The sequence below is a fragment of the Augochlora pura genome, chromosome 3 (genome assembly GCF_028453695.1).
Source record: "Augochlora pura isolate Apur16 chromosome 3, APUR_v2.2.1, whole genome shotgun sequence".
Taxonomy (NCBI): Eukaryota; Metazoa; Arthropoda; class Insecta; order Hymenoptera; family Halictidae; genus Augochlora; species Augochlora pura.
This window is the reverse complement of record NC_135774.1, coordinates 1,196,098-1,214,989: the sequence shown is the minus strand read 5'-3', so window position 1 is coordinate 1,214,989 and position 18,892 is coordinate 1,196,098. Positions and strand designations below refer to the sequence as shown.

The following is an 18,892-nucleotide window of genomic DNA, read 5'->3' as shown; positions in this document are numbered from 1 at the left end:
GGTAAAAATAACTCTCGCTTTTTCTCGCATTTCCTGCAAATTCATCAAAATTTCCGCTCACGAAAATATCCGTGATTTCCACGGAAAAAAAAACCGGCGTTGCGGCGCGTGAGAAGTCGAACGATTCTCAGGGTTCGCAGAGTGATTGTTTGTTAATGGTTATTTAAGTGACGTCGCTTTACGTGTCGTTATAAATGTAGGTGTCCAGTTCTTTGTAATTCAACGTTATCTTTCATCGTTTAACGCTCGCGTTGACGCGGTAATCGATGCGGACAGGTTATATGTGCAAGGGAAAAGGAAATAGGTTGTTGAGGTTTTTCTATTGCGTTGGCCGGGATGATCGATGAACGTCGTTGATGACTTCGGCGTACAAAGAGCCTCGAAGCTGCCTTTTTTCTTCCATTTTTATTAAGCATCCGCAACCTCGGTCGAGATTCGCGTTAGCTTCGCATAGAAACAAGTATTTCTATACGCGAGTACGCGTTAAATTCTTCGGTCGATCGTCGACTCCTCTTCGTCGATGTTCGATGCATTTACCGTGCTTGCTGGTGACTGCGTTTCATGCTCTCTGCGATTGTAAATCGTGAAGAGATCATAAATCAATTACAGCGTAATTGATACTTGACCTTTCACCTCGTGGCTCTTGCAAGAACTTTTTTCTTCTGGCGAATTATTGCCAACGGTATTATACTTGCACAGTTAACCCTTTTGCTACACGATAGACAGGTTCGTTGATATATTTTTATTATTCAGTACTTATTGGATGTATTTTGGAAACGCAGCGAGCGCGTGAAAAATAGTTGCATCGAGAGACGGTGTGCAGAATGCGAAGCGATAGCTGCGGCCCAGATTGTCAAGGGGAACGGGTGGATTGAACCCGTTTATCCAATTATACGTCAGAGGTGTGAATTTCATTCGCGACGCGGCTAAGCAACGCCTAATTGAATGACTACGAGAGTACTAAGCACTGGTAACCACTTCGCTCTAGTAACTTCTAAGTAGCTGTAACGTCGCCGTTAATGAGAGTTTCTCGAGACGGCGCGAGTCGATGACGCAACATTGTGGAAATTGTTGCGCGTGCACCGCCGAGGGACCACGGCATTTCACCGTCACCGCCTTGGCGAGGGTGTTATCGCGGTAATCGACAGATAGGGAAGAACTTCTCAGACCGCCAATATCGTTCGGGAGCCACGGCGACAGAAACGAGCTGGAAACTCGGAAGAAACCGACGAACTCCGCCGAAGCCGAGCCATTCTATACTTCGTCTCGAAATAACCGATAGCAATAAACGGTTTCTTTCTCCCCCCTTCGTACAACGATCTTATCCACCCACCCCCGAACTCGTAGGAGCCGACCGCCAAATAATTAACAGAGGAAACGAGACGAAACTAACTTGGATCTCCGGGCGCTGGGGGTTCATCAAACACGGTGTGCGCCGCGCTCGAAACTCCAATGGCCGACGCGATCAAAATTCAAGCGAGGCTAGGCCACCGTATTTAACGCAACTTTTTAGCTTAATTCTGGAGTCATTTTAGAGAACGTATTACGAAAAATGACAGAATTTAGTCGCCGGTTTTAATCACGTTTCTGACTCACAGCCGCCGCTGACAAAACGTGACAGATCTGCGAGACGTTATCTTTTATTATTAAAGCAGAGGGTATTTCTGCTTTATATTTTTCTGTCGTGGAATAAACTTTAATTAATCGTGTTTCAATTTTAAATAGTATCTCTTTGTTTACGAATAAGATATTCTTTTTATTCTTCGTGAAAGATGCTGGCAATCCAGTAAAAGGGGTAACATAATCCCAAAGATGCGTTCTTGTCTATATCTACCGATAGAGGACCGCAATGAAAAAAGCGTTCTAAATGAATTATAAACAACGAAATGGAATGCTGGTCGTCGACGAGAGCGAAGATTTCAGCCGATTTTATTCCGCATTTCGCAGCGCGGAAGAAGATTTCGGTCGCTTCCCGAATCAGATTTAGAGCGACCCGAATTTTCGTCGTTTCTGTTCCGGCTGACCGCAAACGGTCTTGCCGGGGCTTACGAGCAAACACAGGTCTCTTCGGCTAAAGTACTTTCACTGCAGCTGTCGAACTTCCCTCGGTATTGCGCAACATCTCGGCGGCGAACCGGAAATCTCGGAGCGTCGCGGATTTAAATTGCACTTCGACGGCGGATACTCCCTTTCCTTAACGGGAATTTCATTCCGGCGCGGGAGTCGTCGGTCAGCCACCGATTTTATCGCTTGCGTCGAGCTCCTAAAGTATCGACGCGATCGATACTTTAAGGAACATTTTCTATCGACTTTTGTTTCGCATCGAAAATCCGTAGATTTTCAGGACGCGCAACATGGACGTCGTTCGACGAGTCTTTCCAGTTACAAGATAACGTTTCGCCGCTTCCCTCCCCTCCCCTGGGTAATCCTCTTATTTTTGCCGCACCGCTCCAGGAACAGTCGTTTAATTAAGTACATCATTATTGTGTCCCGTCTTCAAACGAACGTATATATTCCGCAAAGAAACGAGCGGGGCTAATACAGCGTTCAGCCGGGACGGGAGAGAGTCGCGAACGAGACGCGCGCGGAGCCCGACGAAGTTGAAATTAAAATAGAAAATGGCATCGCCGGGGCGTCGGGATTGTTAAGCCTCCGTTAATAGAATTCTTGTTTTATCAGCGCCGACTCCGGCGCCGTCGCCATTTTTGTCTCCTTTATCGGGCATCGGGGGGAGGGCCGAACGTTGTCGCTATTATCGTTTCGTCTCCGAGTGTCCGTTCTTCCACCTCGGATTATTAATAATTCAGTGGCCCGAAACAACGCTCGTGAAACCGTTTAATAATAGTTAACGCGTTCCCTGTAAGATATTCAAGATTTTACTAGCCCCGCCTTCGTTTCGCCGCGATTTCTTTCGTTCGCCGTTTAAATCCATTATTCTTATCGTTCTTCGACGACGCGATAAAGAATCAACAATTCCACGCGAAATTCGCGGCGTAAAATCATCGGTATTGTAAGGGACTTGGTTAACGGAATAATATTAACTATTATTTTACAAAGATATACACTAAAACGTCTGTTCCCACGAAGAAGTGTGGCCACCACGTTCCGTTGTCCCTCGCCCGATCGACGATCCCAATCATTCATTCGTTTCACGCACACAACCATGCATTTGTAAGCGATCTCTGAGATGGTCGCCGGTCAGACGGCGCACTATTTATGTTTCCGAGATAAGGAGGTCTCTGTTTGGGTGATGAGAGGGTTCATCGAGGGGAGGAGGCCCTTTTTCCGAAGAGAAAGGGCAGTCGAATAAAGATCTTTGAGAAAGAAGCAGCCCACCTAATTCCTCACCTTGTGTCATCTACACATTCATGTTATCTTATTACTATACATTCGTACAACCGCACACTCCTTCTTACATACCACACACTCTCAGCCATACTATACACTTCCAGTATAAAATCGCTGATATAATCTGTCGCTAATATGTTTAATATCCGCGCCGTGGATTTCGTTCAAGATTCACATTTCCAAAAGGTAATTTAATACAAACAAGGGAATATCCTTTTTAAATTAAAAATCCTTCAAAGGGAAAATAGAATGAAAATTTCACGAGTCTCTTTTAAATATCTCCGTTTGTTTTCAGTGGGTGCACCGCGAAAATTTCTGCGCCGGTTTGAAGACGGAAAATGAAAATATATAAAGTGCGTCACAAAGAGCGGCCGAATGTATAATGCTCCGTTTCCACTGTAATTCTCGTTCCGCGGTTGAAGCGGCGGCTTTTTTTTCCACCGGCGGAGACGTTCCACCGGAAAGTGTTCCGAATATCCGGCGTATTTTCGTTTGCCGGCGACGCGACGGGCACGCACTCGAGGATATTTCTCAATAATGTACAGCGTAGCCAGCTGAACCGTGAAAATCGGGCTCGGAATTTCCACAGGCCAGTCGTATTAAATTACGCGCGTCCTTCTTCCTTTCGGCGATTCTTTCTTCTCAGCCGTGACACGCGGTCCGGCTCGTTTCGGCCGCGGAGACGCGCCCACGTAGCCGAGGAAAATTCAGAAATACAGTTTCATTTTCGCCGCGCGGGGGAACTTCGCGAAGTAGTCCGTCTGACCGCGCGTAGACCAATACTACTTGTCACCGCCGGGATGAAAGTAGAGCGCGAGTTATGCGAAACTATTTCAACGTTTCGGCGCGACCATCCCCCCCACCGCCTCGCCGTTTCCGCCGCCGGAATTACTTTTCAAAAGTGTTGGCTTTATTGCCGGCGCGAACGACTTTTGCCGCGAAATAATTACAGTTGCCCTTTTCGGTGGCCCGCCTTCTGTCGTAATAAACTTAATAACGCGATTCGTGCCGTTTCTATTTTATTCGCGCGATGCTGCGCGTTAATAATGCTGATACCGTTTAATAACGTAAATCATCCCGGTTAGATTTCCCTTGTACAGAACCGTGCAACGATAGTAATAATACTATTTAATAGCGCAAATCGCTTCGTTTGTATTTCATTCATACGATATTCTACGTTACTAGTAATAATGCTGTTTAATAGCATAAATCACTCCATTTATATATCCTGTACGTAATATCGTGCATTAACGATGCTATTTAATAAACCAAACCACTCCATTTATAGTTTTGTACGCGGTATCGTATATTAATAAAGCGGATACTATTTAATAACGTAAATCGTTCTGTTTATACATCGTTTATGCATTATTCTACAACGATACGAACAATGATATTCAATAACGTAAATAATTTATGTTTAGCAATTATATACTTGCGCCGCGCGGTATAGCAGCGTTTCGCCCGATAATTTCTGTCGCGAAACAGCTGCATTTACCCTCGGCAATTGTATTGTATTTTTAACAATAATGGTAACAATACCACAGGTTCCGTACCCATGTGTAACACCGTGCAATTACATTGTTCGACGATAATACGATTTGTGTGTGGGGGTAGGAGGTTGGAAAAATAGTGAACACACTTTATTATTAACTCAACAATACTAAAATAAGTTTATTCTAGATTTTGAACACACGTGGCAACCGTTACAAAGTTCTGGGGACGACTCTGATTCTTCTTCTTCTCCATCCCCTCCTCGACTCCCACATCGTCCTACTGTGCTACCATCTAGCGGTCTAAAAGAAAAAAACACAATAATGAAATATATTAAACAAAGAATGGTAGAAACAATCTCCTACATTGTGTACGTCGGAACGTCGACGCGCTGGATAAATCTATCCGAAACAGTTCGAGCGTCGGAAGTTCCCGCTTATAAATAGAACGCGAATGCTCGCCGGAGCTAATTTATTACATTCAGAGCCTGTCTAGAAGAACGTTCACGTTTTTTTTACTTCCAGTGTCGCCGAGGCGTGAGCGTCGAGACGCGGGTAACAGTTTTCCGGCTCGATTCCCAAAACTTTCACGGTTATTCGCTCCGGGGACCGAGCGACTGCGAGATAGATTGTCTTCTGGTATAGAAAACGGTGAGCTGATGAATGGCAAGCGGAAGTCGATCATCCAGGTGAATCGGAAGCTGTGAACCGAGGACGTTCCCACGGCGCCACGGTAAATTTCTCTCTCTCTCTCTCTCTCTCTCTCTCTCTCTCTCTCTCACTCTTTCTCTTTCTTTCGTTATACATTTTTTTGTCGCCGACTTTTAACTACCTTGTTCCCTCCTCTCAAGGATGAAAAGTTATCAGGCTCCTGTACCTTTCATCACGAATATTCAGGCTTCGCGCGATCCACTTGTTAACGCTTTAGAGCGCCACGTGTCCGATAAAATGACGGACGAAATTATTTGTCGGGAAGAGAACATTTTCACGTCTCCGACCAATCGCACTTCAAAGGATCCTCCTCTCTCTCTCTCTCTCTCTCTCGTGTTTCTGTTGAACTTTTTAATCAGCAGTTCGCCAGCTGCTCGATAAGGCAATGAATCGGCGTTAATTCGTCGAACGGCGCGCATCCTTTCTCTTTTCGCATGAATATGAAATGACGCGCGTTGATGAAATCGTTCCCGAAGCCGCTTAATTACCTCGTTAAATCGCCCGATAGGAAAAGTATTCCGCCGAGAGAAATGTTGCCAATAATCCGCGCAATGTGGTCGATCCGCGTTCCTTGAACGGATAGGTCGCCCGTTACGTAAGCGTATCGCGATGGACTTTACGGGAAGCCGACGGTAGCATTTATTTTAGCGATCTAGCTTCATCGCGAAATAAATTGGTAATTAAAATCGACGAATAATAGGCGGAATCGTAATTTCAGATAATTAATTATTCCACAGTTTCTCCGCGGCTAATGTTAATCGAAATAATTACAATTACTGCATTTCGGTCATTGTAATTTTATTTACGACGAAACAAATATTTCGCAGTGATCCGTATCCATTAATAATATATTTGTCAGCCTACACAAGTCAGTAATTAATCACTTAATTTCGTATATATTTTAGAGAGACATTAATTTGAATTTATGCATTTTATTTCACGTAGATTACTTTAAAATTTAGGATCTCAGAATTGTATAACGAGAGCATTACGAACAGCAAATAAAATTAGTGTAAAAATCGACTTCTTTGACAATTCATTGAGCCAATTTACAAAGGCAGCAAACTCTAGCCATTAAAACACACGCTCTGTAATTAATTCATGTCACACTCTTATATTCTGATTTATAATTTATATTATTCAAATGTATTCCGGACTATGTATATATGTATATATACCACCTCTATGCAACAAAAAAGGGTCTTACTAGCCCGTTAATAAAGAATAATAATAATAATTTTGAGAATGGCCGCAGGCTGTCCCGAAATTTTTCGTTGGCCCCCTTCAAAGGATGCCAGGACGGTGTATTAGAATTTCCCGTCGGCATGAATCAAACATTACGGTTTCTCCGTTACGAAGTCAAACATTTATTTAGCAGATCAATCCTCGTAATGGCGCTCCGCGGATTCAGTGTGTGCCGAATGTGGGCGCTTTGACGGCGCTAATCTCCGTTCTATCATTCGTATGCGTGTCCTGAAACAATAATGCCTTGCCTAGCCAGGCGCATTCAGGTGCATGCCCAAGAACGCTCCGGCCGCATTAGCGAAACCGTGTCAATCGTATTCACTCCGGGACCCAATAATTCATTTCACGTTAAATCGGAGCTTCCTCCGCGCGGCGAATCGCGTTTCTCGAAATATTTATCCCGCGCCGGCGTCGCGCGATCGACTTCCTCGCCGGTATTCGAAATACGTTTTAATTATTAACTCGATTCGGTCGTCGCCGATCAAAATCAGCGGCACGTATTTTCCGACGGCGCGCTGTGTCGCCTCTGTTTTATATTTCGTACGATTACATTTAATTAGAGTCGGCGGGGGATCGTGTTTATCATCACTGTCACGGCGACGCGGAATTATGATTTTCATTCGCGCGAAATTAATTGACTGCGAGTCGAGAAGAATCGCCGTGTCTACAGGACTTTATTTGCGCGTTAATAATTAGCTAAACATTATAAACGATTTCTTATCGGAAGGATACAACTTTTACAGTATAAAAAGAAAATTCTATCGAGCGAAATATTCTACTCTCGAAGCGCTGAAATTTTCAACGTTCGCGGCGACTGAAATATTTATTCCGTCTCATTGAATTTTCATTTCCGAGCTCCGTAGACCGTGAAGCAAATTGGATAATTATCAATTTAAAAAAAAGCTGACGCTTTCGTCACCGAATTTTCTTCTAGCCGCGACAAGCCGCCGAAATGAAATTCCTCCGCGTTTTTCCGGCGCAAAGGTGTCTCGCGAGCCCCGGCGAGCTTATCGAGGATTGATCGTTCAATTAAATCTTTCTACTTAAGCGACGCGCATAGACGTCGCCGTTTCGACGCGCGGCGGCGCTATTCGCGGCAATCTCGGTTCCGTCGCCCGGTGCGCGTGTCCCGAGACAATGGTTTCCCCCCTCTCTCCGGTTTGGCGTGCGCATCTAGGTATACAATTCAGGTACATTTAGCCGCATAACTACGTCTATCTCGGCACAAACACATATGCTCCGGCAGATACGCGATATCATGCATGCCGTTAGACCGAGTAGATCCACGCCTAATCTACTCCTTTGTGCGGCGTAGACAAAGGGCCGTCGCGCGGGCCCGTGCGGGGGTGGCAGGGGGAGGAGGGGGGGACGGAAGAGATCAACGCGAAAGAAACTCACCCCCCCGGGCAGCTTCCACCGTGAAACCTCTAAAGAAGCGGTGATCCTCGAGATCTCGGCCTGGTAATCATTTTCCTTTGCGATCCGCTCTCTTGCCGGCTTTCTTTTAATTACCCGCGTCATTAATGTTATTAAATAAAAATATTAACGCGTCCGTTCGCGAATTTAATTACAGAAAACATTCGCAAGCGTTTCGTCAAAAGTTCAATAAACTTTCGAAATTATTTAGAATTTAAAGTTACTGAATAATATTAAAAAATGACGGAATACGCTACAGTTTAGTAATAATTAAATTTAATCTCTTGGCCGTCTTATTATACAAATTGGACTATTAATTTCGTTTGAAAGGAAATGGAAGCAATGGAACTGCAAATAAAAATTACAGCAACTTCTAAAAGTTATCAGGTATATTATCAGAAATAAATCTGAATTATTTCTGATTATCAGTAATAATAATCATTCGGTGCCTTGTTTCCGTAATTATCGGGAGCCCGTTTATTTTTCGGCGGCCGATTCGTTCGTTTCGAATCAAGGATCGGCGAACGAGCCGTTAATATTGATGGAATTTGCAATTCTCTTTGAGGCAGATCGGCGGAAGGCTCTGTCGATTTCCGGGGAAAGCAAACGCACTTTTAATTTATTGGCGACCCGGGTTAGGCTTTGATTCGGCGGCGTGTAGTGTTTGCTGTCGCAACGCAAACGCTAGCGCGGGGGGTGAAGTTCGATGCGCTTCGAACACCGATAGGTTATGTTCCATAAGGGAGCGCAAACTTTATTCTACCGTCGGGGTGCTGCTGTTTGTTGTCTTTAGCTTCGACACCGACGCGGAATTCTAATTTCCCCGGTGAAACTTGGAGCCGCGTGATTCCAATCTGGCCAAATGTTTTCGGTGTTCCGGCGATCGATGTTTTCGCGCCGATGGACAAGGCGCTTCGTCGGTCTAGTCGATAGCTAACGATTGCGACTAATCGGACGAACGTCGACGTGCCCCGTTAACGATTGATATTAACGGGTAATTCTATCGTTGGCCGAGTTATTAATTCCGCGATGCAACAACCTGGTAAATAACTGGAAGCAAATAAATTAAATGTAATCGGTGGGCGTGATTTAATTATCGATCGCGAAGCAATTACGATCAGAAATTTCGAAAACCTGTATTACAAGATGTAGATCAATGACAACGGTGATGAATTATTAAACGTAATTTAATATGCTCCTTTTGTTAATTGACTGCGAGAACAGTCTATAATCAATCGCTGCGCGACGCTGTAATGTACAAATATTCTACTTCATAGGTTTCGAGAAGCTGAAAATTACTTAAAAATTCTCGCGATTGCTTTTAGTATCTCGTATACTGTCTGCCAAGTTTTTTTATGAATATAGCGAAGAATAACGCCGGAGGAACTGTAGAACGTGTATTAATTACTTAAAAATTCTCGCGATTGCTTTTAGTATCTCGTATACTGTCTGCCAAGTTTTTTTATAAATATAGCGAAGAATAATGTCGGCGGAACGTGTATTAATTAACATTCATGCGCCGCCATTTTGTCGGCGGCCCGAAAAACCCCGTACAAGAAACGAGAGCCAGATCTTGGCAATCGTAAGCAGCCTGATCCTCTTAAACGTGAAGAATGGTATCATCCTTCTTCCGGCGGCGCGTCTTCAAACACGCTGAGTCGCCGGCGATGGAAAAGCGCCCTTAGCATAGGTTAACTATCTCGGCAAGGCCGCGACGGTGATTATCGTGGCCGCAGTTCGCGGAGATATGTATCTTGATGCGCCTTTGGCAAGAAATCTGTCGCCGGATTGCCGGGGCACCGTTTCCCGCGCGAGAGGGACGATTAGAGCGTCGAACGAATCTCAAATTACAGTTCGTTGCCAGCTGAACGGCAACCGAACAAATTCCTCCCAAAACGTCGAACATATTTTTATCAATCCGTCGATACATTAATTTCCCGAAATTCGCTCGTATTTCGAGTTCGTTTCGCAGCCATCGCGTCAGATTTAAATCACGCCCGAATCGGAAATTAATATTCCCGATCGCAGCGCGCGCGCAAATTAATGCGGAAATGTTTCAGCGTGTTCGTTTCAATAAAATGCTAATTAAAATCGAAACGCAATTAGTATAACGAGCACGGCGTAAAGAAGCAACGACGCCAAAGGGCGTAACGTGCGCGCTCCGACCGTGGACGCGCGACGCACCGAATCTCCTGGAATCTGTCGTTTTTTCACTCGACTCCGTTCGAGCCGTTCACGGAAAATTGTGCACGGACAGGGCGCATCTTATATTACCGAGAAACGAATTGGGAAATTGAAAGTATCGGACGTCTTCCGCGCGCTCCGTTCGCGACGTAATAATCCTCGATGAATTCCGAAGCGAAACTAATTCCATCAATAAAACATTGTAAGACGCTCTTGAACGTCTTCTTGAAAACTCGAACCAGCCGGAATAAGAAGTTTACAATCTGTTACCCTATCGGTGAAAGCATCTTAGCTCGGCGAACTAAAAAGTTCGGTTCTAACTAAAAAAAAGGACGGAATACTTTCGTCGCGATCGGAAAAGAGACGCTGCAGACGTTTCTTGGCGCATTTAAATACGCATCGGTATCTTCCGCGTGGAATTTCGTACTGCCCGCGCGTCGCGGCGCATTTACCGGCACTCTCTCACCACGCCGAAACTTCGGTTGAATTATTTGTTATACGTCGCTCTGGAATCTGCCGTGTATTATTTTGCACGCGTTGCTTTGAAATTCGCAGAGTATCATTTTGTATATACGTATGTATATACATATATATATGTACATTGCTATGAATTTTGCTTCATATTACATTTTACACGCTTCTTTGAAATCCCACGGCGCATTATGTTGCGCGCGTCGCTTTGAAATTCGCTGCGCATTATTTTATGCGGATACAATGCCTCGAAAACTGCCCCTGTATCGCTCTCGGTGCGTTTCTTTTGAAATCCGCCGCGCGTGTTCGCGTCAATTTCGAGCGGTGTTTTAACAAAGTAGACGAATGAAAATCGCCGTTCTCCCGTATAAATATAATTAAATTTGGGAAAAGGAGAAAGCGAAAGCTCTCTTTTTGTGATTTTATTAAGTTAAATTGAAGACTAGGATTGGATACCTTATTGTGATAATGAAAAATTGGAGTTAACAATTAAATGTGAAACATTAAAATTAATTTGGCGGCTTAATATTGTTATTAGAGGAACCTGTAATTAATTGATAATCCACAATTGTATTGTCGTTTCTAAAAATTATTAATATTTAACTCTTGAAATATTATTAAGATGAACGTTATTTTTAAGATGATAGGAATTCAGATCAAAATGTGATATATTCAAGAAAATATACGTGTTACATGAAGTTTAAAATTTTTATATTAATTTTTTAATATATCAAATATAATTGGATTTAAAATTAAATTTTAATAAAAATCATAGTTGAAAATAGTTTTATCTCTTGTACAAATTGCCCGTCACTTTCATTATAACTGGAATAAGTCGTGACATTTTTTGAAAGGATTCTAATGAAACTCGATTCGCCCGAGTCGTTTCTGGTGATCGATCTCTCGAGGAAAAAGATCCCATCGGCGGTATCGAGATCTCTGACGCGGCAGCGAGACTGTCAAGATAACGCTGTCAACGTTCACCGGCGTCCAGGGCTGCCGGTATCCGGCCGCGGATCGATCGGATCTCTGACCCAGAACGACTCCGCGAAAAAAGGTTCCATCGCCACCGAATTACAACGGTAGAAAAAGAGGGGGGTGGGAGGAGTGTAGACAACAGGTCGCGGCCAGAAAAATCGGGGACAGAGAGAAAACCCAGCCGACCCGGAACGCCCGAACAAAAGCCGCGTTTCTCCCGATTTTTCGACTCGCTCCCGCCGCCGAGCTGCGCCGAGGTTTTATCGAGTCGAGCCGACGCGGGACCGGATGCCTATGATAATGCCGATGATGCGCTTTCCGCTGCAGATGCGGCCGGTCGCATCGGGAGAAGACCCTCCCGGTCCCCCGAGCCGTGATTCGCGGCCCTGCCAGGAGGCGCGCGTGGCCAGGGAGCACGTGCGAGAAGCGAGAGAAACCGAGAGGAGAGAAGAGAGAAGTGAGAAGCGAGGGTGCGTACCACCGCAGACGGAATGAATATGTATGCCGTGAAAGTCCGCATTCCTGGCCGGCGCGGCGGATTGTCGTCGATTCCCCCGCAAGGTCGCGAGGTATTCTCGAGATGAATCGCGATTATTCAATGGATAAGGCGTCGAGGAATGTAATTTCGCTGAATTTGCGGGCTAGATGGCGCGCGTTCGCTCGAGTCATAAGATTTTTGACGCGACGCAGAGAGGGCCGGGTGAAAAGATTCGAAATGGAGCAGAGCTAAGTTGAAACACGTAATCGTTCGGTATTGTTGAGGGCTTGCGTGGAATAAAACTCTCGCGTAGTATAAAGAGCAGTGCAAATAATTGTATTTAAAGGTTGATAGAAAGGTACGGTGGAAGAACTATTAATTATATTAATATAATTACATTAATTATATTAATATTAATATAATTATACGGACTGTACATAAAAACTAGTAAGCTAGGCGACAGTACGCATTTTTGTGCCTAGCATATTTACAATAACTAAGCCTAAACCCTCATAAAAGTTTCTACCTTAGATGTAAAAGTTTTCCTAAACTAAAGAAATTCGTCGTTCCGCTTAACAGGTATCTTAACCTCAAAGCGAAGTAACGTCGAATCAAATCGACTCTCTGTCGCTGCAATAAATGTTATTAAATTGCGTCCGAATTTCATCGGAATTCGATCAAGTAATTCAAAGCGTCGCTGTAATTATTTAGAACGCTGTTCCTGTCGAAAACCAGTCGAGCAAAACGCTGCCGAAATAATATCCCGGTCCCAGCGTTCGTCCGAAAATGATTTTTGTCGAATTTATTCGTTCTTTCGTGTTTGAAACAGGTTTTCACCGCTTATATACTGAAATGGTTTCGGAGCATTTTATTCGAAAGCATCGGGAAAACACGGCTATTGTTTTAATCGGATTTAAATGGTTCGGGGACATTCGGCGATTTCAGCCGAGTACATCGCGAAAAAGAATTTCTTTTTCAAAAATGACTTTATATCATTCGCTTGAATTTCTCGCGTGAGAGTATCGATTTGCTCGAGCCTATTTGTCGGTGGATCTTTTTTCTTTGAAATTCTAGACACATTTGGCGACGGGATCGAAGCGTTGATCGTCGACGGATTTGGAACGGGCAATGCTCGCGCGTTCGATGCATGCAATCTACAGACACGTGTAACGCTGGTGAGCACATACGGCAGCGATCGTGTGAGGAAGTATTATGAAACCGAGAGTGGGAAGGCGGTTGTGGCCGTGATCGTTGAGGCGCGGCGAGAGCCCGGTGGTGACGGATCCCAAGATCACGGGTTCGATTCCCCTAGCCTCTTTTCTCTCTAGATATATAGAGATCGTTGATCTTTTCTCCCTAGAATCTTCGCGTTACACTTTTTCCCCCTTCGTCACGGACGAAACTGTGTGTGATCCACGGGTTTACAGTGATTGAGATAGAGAGCGATCGTGCATGCACTACGATAATACGGAACGCGAGAAATAAAGAGAGAGCCGTGCATCTCTCTCTCTTTATTGTCCGCACTTGGCGCACTCGATATTTACAGGGCATTTTTATGATTCAGAAAATGTTCTACCATCGAGCGCGCTAGATCAAAGTTGGTGGGCTAATTACCCTGTTTCGGTTGCCGTAATCGATACAGGTCAGTCTCCTGACCTACACCATTTTTCCCCCCTCTTTGCCCGCATTTTAATTATGCGCTCGCACCGCGATTCCATCAAACTTCCATTTTTATACCGCTATGTAATTTGCATCGTGTACACTGTCGCTGGAAAAATATCACTTCATACCCGTGGAGAACGAAGTGGGGGATCCCCTATTTGAAAAAGTCGAGGCAATTCAAAATTTCTAATTGTCGCGAACGAGGTCGAAAAATTATTATATATTATAATAATTATTCAAATAATGAGCGATAGAGGATGTTAATGGAAATATTAATCGCTGGAAAGATATACATCCATTATCGTCGTTTAGCGAGAAAAACAGATGGCAGTGACATTAGAGAAGCCTTCCATAAAACAACGAGCTTACGTTTCCCGTCTTTGTTCATTATTTTAGGAACACTGTCCATTAGCGTGTTTATTGTAAGCAGAGCCGGTAATAATCCTAGATGAGGAATGGACAATGAACATTTTCTCTCTCTCTCTGCAATGTTTAACTGACTACCTTTTCGGAAAAGTGGTCGACAGCATTTTGTCATTAAGCAGCAACGATAAAGCATCAATTGTGGCACAAAACTCTCTGTTCTACTTTCTCCCATTCTACTTATATTTTCTAAAAATACAGCAAGAGATTAATAAATCGCACGGATGGTCCACCGCTTTCAATAAATACGAGAAATTGTCCCCGTCGAATCTGCTTCGATCGTCGCTGAAAATATTTTCTCGTCAAACACAAGTATCGCTTATAACGTTCGATATGTTTGATCGAACAATATTTGCCGGAGGAACAAAAGTCAGCCGCGGGAGGAACGAAAGTCGGCCCGTATCGCGTACAGCGATATTCAAACATAATTAACGCGGCAGAGAGCGAGGGTTCTTGATTCATCGGTTTACTTTTGGCCGCCGACTGTATCCGAAAACGGCGGAGAAACGCGAATCGAATTAGCCGCGCGTCCGCGCCGATAGAAACGTGTCCCATAATTTCTCCCGCGTTTCACCGGCTATATATATAATATCACCCTGTATATACAGGGAGATTCAAAAGTCACACGCAGTTAGGAGATACTTGAGATCATCTCGAGCAACTTTTTCCTTAAGAAAAATCTTCTCCGAGCCATAATTAACGAGTTATTAGCAAAAAAGCACCGACCAATGAGACGCGAACTCTGCTGGCGCGCGACCTGAATTCGCCTCTCATTGGTCACTCTTTTTTCGCAAATAACTCGTCGAAGACACCTCGGAGAAAATTTTTCTAATGGAACAAGTTACTTCAAACGATCCGAGGAAGCTGTCACTTCCCTTTCGGGACACCCCGTATACTTTTTCTCCGCTGCTTTCTTCGCTACGAATTCCCACGCGACATCTGCATTTCAAATCGCGCGGTCGCGCCGCAATTAAATCGATGTTAATTCCCGCTTTCATCGGCAACACTTTTTTTCCCTTTCTTCGCTGGAACATTATTGGCCCGCGGTCGCGATAAAACCCTAATTATTCAGCGAACGTATAACAATTATCGGGCTCGGTTGGTATCTCCCTATCCACGGCGCTCCAATTACTCATTATCCCGTGATGCAACCAGGATATCTATCCGCGTATCTAGAACAATCTGTGGTCGATTTTTCGCCGAGTTAAACGATAGTTTGCTTTTTCACTGTTAGTTTCCGAAGTTGTTTTTTTTTTCTCTCCGCGCGGCACGGCAGGCCGACGATATCGATTCCGCGTAGAATAGGCCGCACCGGAGCTGGATCTACATATTACGAAAGCTTTACGCCGGAGAGATTAATTCGTTTTCCGGAAATTATGCGCCGATAAGTGCTCTCTCTCTCTCTCTCTCTCTCTCTCTCTGCTTGGAGAAAGTAGCCGAACGTTTATCGAGCAAGTGGAATCGTGTTCCGCGGATCGATTCGCTATTATTCGTTGCGCATAGCCTGTTGTTTCTGTAATCGGGGCGATCTTTCATGGCAATCTGTTGCTTCGTGCTCTCGATGCAAAAATCGGACGGCTTAATTGTTTCCTTTTGTACGAAACTGTATTTATGTTGCCGCATAAATTTCTCTCGATACGGTTACCAGAACTATTTCCTATATCTGTAGAGACTAGAGACGTGAACGGCGTGCACGTGTCAGTGATTCGATGAAAAATCGCGCGCGTCGCATCAACGAATCTCCAGGATCGAAAGAAGCGTCGACGTTCGCCTAACGATCGCATGCTTTCGCGATAAAAGAGAGAAAACCGGGGGAGAACGCCGTCGCGATCGTGACTGGCGCGAGATCTTCGACAGTGATCAGTCACCGGCGCGCAAAACGCCGGCATTAATACGTCCTTTTCGCGTCTCGTCGTTAACGGGCACCGGGGGGGTCTGCGGAGAAAAGTCGTCGTCGTCGTCGTCGTCGTCACCGCCGCGCTTTTCATAAAGCTCTCCCTCGTCGAGTCGACGACCAAAGATGTCCCATCCCGATTACCGGAACTTTAATTCGTTCGCCGGCGGGGTCGCGGCTTCTCTCGAGCGGAATCTCACCGGAGGATCTTCCAAACGAGCGTGATTGATGCGTGCGCGCCGACAATGCCGACGTCGCCGAGAAACAGAGGTAAATGGTTCAGAAGTAAAATAATCGGCGGAGGCGAAGGAAGGAGGGGAGGGGGGAGGGTGGGAAGAAAGAAAGGAGGAAATCGGGGTAATCATTTGAAATGTAAACTGTGCGCGTCTTTGCGGGGGGAGGGGGGGGGGGGGGACAGCCGGAGAAGATGGATCTGCGAATAGTCTGGTAAAAGTAGTCTCGTTATTCTGTGCACAGAAACGGGCCACTTTCCAGCCGGGCCGGGGAAAGAAAAATTTCGCGCGAACGGAAGAGTTACGGATCTACTCGCGCGTCTATTAATTCGTCTAATTTCGTGCTACCTGGAAGAGTACACGTGATCTGACATTATATTCGCGATATTTTAAAATATGACAGTGGAGAGAGTTTTAGCTGCGGCTCCTTGATCCGACGATTTCATGATTAACCCTTTGCACTCGAGTGGCGCCTCTGAAGCGCCAACGAAAATTGTTATACAACATGTATAACATTGTATAATTAACAAAATAATGTTGACGTTATTAAAGACCGTCCTGATAAAAGCGTAACAGTTTTACGATCTAATATAGCAAATTATACTAAGTACATACTGTACTATACAGCCGGTCAAAATAGCAATTTTGGATCTAAGCTTAAAATGGTTCCGAGTGCAAAGGATTGAAACATGATTAGAATAATTTAAACAGCGGTCGACAGTTTAAATAAGTCGAAAAATATCTAATCTGCATACAATAGCTGCGATTTATAAAATTGGGTCGCCGATGGCGTTGATTAATAACTCGGTCGATTACCAGCTTAATAAGAAGAGGCTTAATGGCCGCGAATTAATACGTGCCAGAGATTAACAGGTGAAACGCGTTCGAGGAAATGAAAGGCGTGCGTGGAGAATTTTTAGAACTCTCGAGTTCGATCGCTGCTCGCCTGATAACAAATTATTGATGGCTATTAACAACGGTAAACTGTTAATTTTCTGTAATTAGAAGAGAGTCTTATGAAATCGGTAAAACGTATTCAAATATTCGATGTCCGCGCAGCTATTAAATCACTCCGGTCTTTTCCAAATTAGTCGGCGCTATCAATGTTTCCAGGCGGCTTCGAAATAAATTATTAGATAAAACGGGAAGGACGAGAAGAGAGGGTAAAAAACGCGGTTCCCATAAAACTAAACGATGGAGGTAGGCGGATCCGCGTTGGCAATCGCCGTTCGACGAGGCGACGTGTCACCGAAACGGTGTTCAAATGCCGGAAACTTCGAGCCGATTCCGACGAATTACTGTTATTAATTCTCAGTTTTCGCCGTCGCTCCCGCGAGCGCGAGGCGACGCCGCCATTATTCAAAGCCGCTCGGAATCCGCTCGGAAACACATCGATTCGGCAATATCGTTCGATTCGACCTACGGTAGGAGGGTGAGAGAGGGGGGGCAAGTCGCTCCGTTTGCCACGGAGAAAAAGTAATTAACGACACATCCGTTCCGCGGCGACGCGGCGGCAAAAGCTCGTAATATTTTCCCGACGATCGCCTTTTTTCCGACGGCAGCGCGCGCGACCGCGCCAATATAACGTGAAAGAGCGCCAGCGATTTGACGAATTCGATCGCTGTATTGCCGGCCCCTACCCCCCGATCCATTTACAGTTTATAGACATTTTCGGGAATCAATCGGCCAAGAAATTCGATGGAATCTGCGATACGGTTCGCGTATTATATCCCTGCACGCTGGAGATATTGCATAATATATACATTACGTTTTCGCGAAGCTGTTGCTTCGTTATCCTAGAAACCTCTCGGAGCATTCTACAAACCAACTTCAATTTGAAATTGAAGTTTCAGCGAAGAATCGAAGAATTTCAATGTTTCAGCGACGATTTCTTTGCATTTTATCCGCCGAAACGATGGAAATTTATTTCTCTGTAAAATAAACGTACGCCTGAGGATTTTTAATTGAACTGTCTAGGAAACTGTGCCAAACTTCGCGTAAAAAAAATATAATAAAGTATACGCGTTTTCCTTCGAAGGAAAACGTTCTTTCTGCGATAAATAATTCCGCGCAAAAATGCGGCGAAGCGGCGACGTTTTCGGAGGCGAAAGAACCGCCGGAACTAATGTTGCAGCCGGCCATTAGAAACTTCTCCGGCGAGCGCGCGGAGCAAAAACAAAAGTGTCATCGTTTTCCACGGTCGAAGAAACCGCGCGGGGCTCTGTGTGTTAAGGCCAGCGGCAGCTGCGTGAACATCGGTAATGCGCGCGGGAAACGATGGCCGTTTTGCTGAATCAGTGGCCGCGTGAAAGTCACGTTCAAGATGACTTTACTCGTTAACGGGGAATCGAGCGCG

The 18,892-nt window shown here is 44.8% G+C and overlaps 1 long non-coding RNA gene across 4 annotated transcripts in view; it reads left to right on the top strand.

Annotated features, from left to right (window-relative positions):
• LOC144478980 (uncharacterized) overlaps nucleotides 1-18,892 on the top strand; it is a 249,846-nt gene that overhangs the window by 143,932 nt on the left and 87,022 nt on the right. For 3 of the 4 annotated variants that reach the window (XR_013495431.1, XR_013495429.1, XR_013495430.1), the window contains one exon: nucleotides 5,367-5,574. The exons of the other annotated variant lie outside the window; for it this stretch is intronic. This is a non-coding gene — a long non-coding RNA (uncharacterized LOC144478980). The remainder of the gene's footprint in view (nucleotides 1-5,366; nucleotides 5,575-18,892) is intronic. 4 annotated transcript variants of the gene reach the window in all.